Below are 3,051 nucleotides of genomic sequence, written 5' to 3'. Positions count from 1 at the left end.
ATAGAAATAAGCCAGAGGACTTTTTTACTGATACTTTTTAAGAGGATAAAGCTTCAGAAAGTAACATGAAATTGTAAGATTAAACAATTTAAAAAAAAGAATATGAGTCTAAAAAGATAAATCATAGGAGAAAATGTTCTGCAAATTGGTTCTATCAAAAAGGAAAAATGTATACAAGTCCATTTATTTAGAACTTCTTGGAATGGCATCATTGTTGCAGTTAAAACATAATACAAGCCTTAATTTCCTTTAGCTTCCATAGTAAAGTCAATATACAGAAAAATGCAAAATCTTAGTTTGCAGAGATGAAAAGTGAAATTATAATGTGTTGTTATTTAGAAAGAGATGAAGATAATTTAACATTCAAGTCATATTGTTTTAATCACATAAATTTCTATAATTTATTAGCAATATCTCTAATGGAAAAATCAATTATTACATGTATTATAAGCAGTTTAATAAAAACTTTAAAACTTAGTAATAACAAAATTCTTCTCAAATAATCATAGGAAAGTAGATTAGACAAGTCTCTGATTTATAATTTTTTTAAATCTCCCTAGTTGTGAGCATTTTATTTTATTTTATTTTTTATTTTTACTTAATTTTACTTTACAATACTGTATTGGTTTTGCCATATATTGACAAAAAATATGGAACACTTCACGAATTTGCATGTCATCCTTGCGCAGGGGCCATGCTAATCTTCTCTGTATCTTTCCAATTTTAGTATTTGTGCTGCTGAAGCGAGCACTGATTTATAATTTTTTAATAATTGATAAGTTATCCAAATAGAAAGTAAAGCTTTCAAATAGTATTATCAATAGTTTATGTGATAGTAATTTTATGATTTAACTCTTTAGTTAGCCTATTAATTATTTCACTTCACCTATGATAATATTACAAACATATAATATTAAAACAGTATGTACTGGTATCAATTATTGCTCAAAACTATATCTATGTTTGTACATATTTTCTAAGATAAAAATTGGAGATGGTGTCTTTACTAATGATTTTAATTAAAGATCATCAAAAGGTTGAAAATGTTAAAAAAGTTTGTAAAGTATAATAATATGGTTATTTGAAGTTTCAATATTTTTCCTGTTATTCACAGAACATATTTTAACTGTATATGAATTATGATAATAGTATAAAATCAGTTTCAATTACTGTTTTCCTTACTAGATATTGAAGATCATATGGTCAGGGACTATGTCACTCTTTTCTTAATACCCAAAGTGTCAGTATCAGCACAGGACACACAATACATGCTCAACATAAATATGTTTTTCAAAAATAAATGAATTAATCATTAACTGGATGCATTTATATCTACTAATGATTGATTGCATGAATGGATTTGAATAAACAGTTATACTGAGATTACTGCCTTTAAGTGAATCTTTGTCTGTTTTCTCATTTCTGGGCTGACCTAGTGGCTCAGATGGTAAAGAATTTGCCTGCAGTGCAGGAGACCCAGGCTCAATACTTGGGTCAGGAAGATCCCCCAGAGAAGGGAATGGCTACCCACTCCAGTATTCTTGCCTGGAGAATTCCATGGACAGTGGAGCCTGGTGGGCTATAATCCATGGGGTTGCAAGGAGTTGGACATAACTAAAGTGATTTAGCACTCAGTACTGTAACTCTCTTAACATCTTTTAATCAATATAAAAAGAAGGAGAAAAAAATAAGCACATATAAAGGATCTATCCACAAAGAAAATGTACTCTTTTCAACATACACTGTTTGGACAACACCAAGACCATACATGTAAATAACACATTAATGATAAGATCAATAAGTCAAAAGGAATTAGAGAAAATGGTTCTGAGGTAGGTTAGAAATATGTTTAAGAAGGACAGAGAATAGATTAAAATTTCAAGAACTGAAATTGTTGGATATAGGAGAAGGGAGGACATTTCAGATTTGAAAACAGCGCATGAAACAGCACAGTGGAAAACAAAAGATAAATCTGAGAAAGCAACTAAAAGATTTGATGAGACTTACAGTTAGTAGAAAGGAGGAAAAAAAAGGGGGGGAAGGCAACTGAGTCGAGGAATTATGATTTTGAAGAAACAAAAGAGTATAGCATATAGCAGAAGCTGGAAAACAGAGAATGATTTCATGAGAGGAAACAATTAGAATTATTTCATTGTTGTGCAAAAAAAAAAAAAAAATTCTTGACAATCTTCCAAACACAATTAGAAATAATTGACTTGATCAAAGTCAGACATGTGAATGTGGTAGCCTTTCTTCAGGGGTGATGATTGAAGCAAGAGAAGGCTAATTTTCATAAAGGAAAAAAAATGACTATGGCCTGAGTTGCAGAAATTTTGCTTTCTAGTAGAGGGAGAAAATGAAGACAAATGAAAACTTCAGGAAATATTAGGCAGAAGGGAAGAGAGACAACTGGCAATCTGACAGGCTGCAACAGGATGGAGAATAGGTATGAGGAGAAATGATGAGTTATAGTCAATAAAGTGTTACATTTAGCATGGTGCAAAGATTCACTGATCTCAGTCCTATCTCTGATCTTAATGCTGCTACCAAATGTATTGATTTTGCTTTGAAGTTGTCAACACTGTTTCTCTTGTGGGCCATCTTTCCTCTTGCACTTTGGCTTACCTTAGGCTCCCCAACGCAAGGCATTGGCTTCTGAGAACAGATGCTGACTGTCCTAGCTCTCAGACAATAGTCGAGCTGGCTCTATCAGTGCCCGCCTTCCATGTGTAATAGTCTTTGCTACTTTTCATTATGCTGCTGCTGCTGCTAAGTCGCTTCAGTCATGTCCGACTCTGTGCGACCCGATAGACGGCAGGCTCCGCTGTCCCTGGTATTCTCCAGGCAAGAACGCTGGAATGGGTTGCCATTTCCTTCTCCACGTCTTGTCCTATAATTTCTTTCCTGGCCTTCGAGTGAAAAGTGTTACTTGCTCTCCAGCGATTTCAGGCAATAGTCTATACTCATTATCCTTCTGATAGAACAAAGGAAGATGGTGTCTTTGGGTTTTTAGGGAAGACATTTATGATACTCTTACCAGGAAAATAAACA

At 33.2% G+C, this 3,051-nt stretch overlaps 1 non-coding gene across 1 annotated transcript; it reads right to left on the bottom strand.

The window, feature by feature from the left end:
• Window positions 1-644: 644 nt before the first annotated feature.
• LOC128061051 (U6 spliceosomal RNA) lies at window positions 645-751 on the bottom strand. The gene has a single exon (XR_008200671.1). It is a non-coding gene; the product is annotated as a U6 spliceosomal RNA (small nuclear RNA).
• Between the last annotated feature and the right edge of the window lie 2,300 nt (window positions 752-3,051).

Source organism: Budorcas taxicolor, chromosome 15 (assembly GCF_023091745.1).
Source record: "Budorcas taxicolor isolate Tak-1 chromosome 15, Takin1.1, whole genome shotgun sequence".
NCBI lineage: Eukaryota > Metazoa > Chordata > Mammalia > Artiodactyla > Bovidae > Budorcas > Budorcas taxicolor.
Note: the sequence above shows the minus strand (reverse complement) of the source record. Positions and strands in the feature narration are given on the sequence as shown.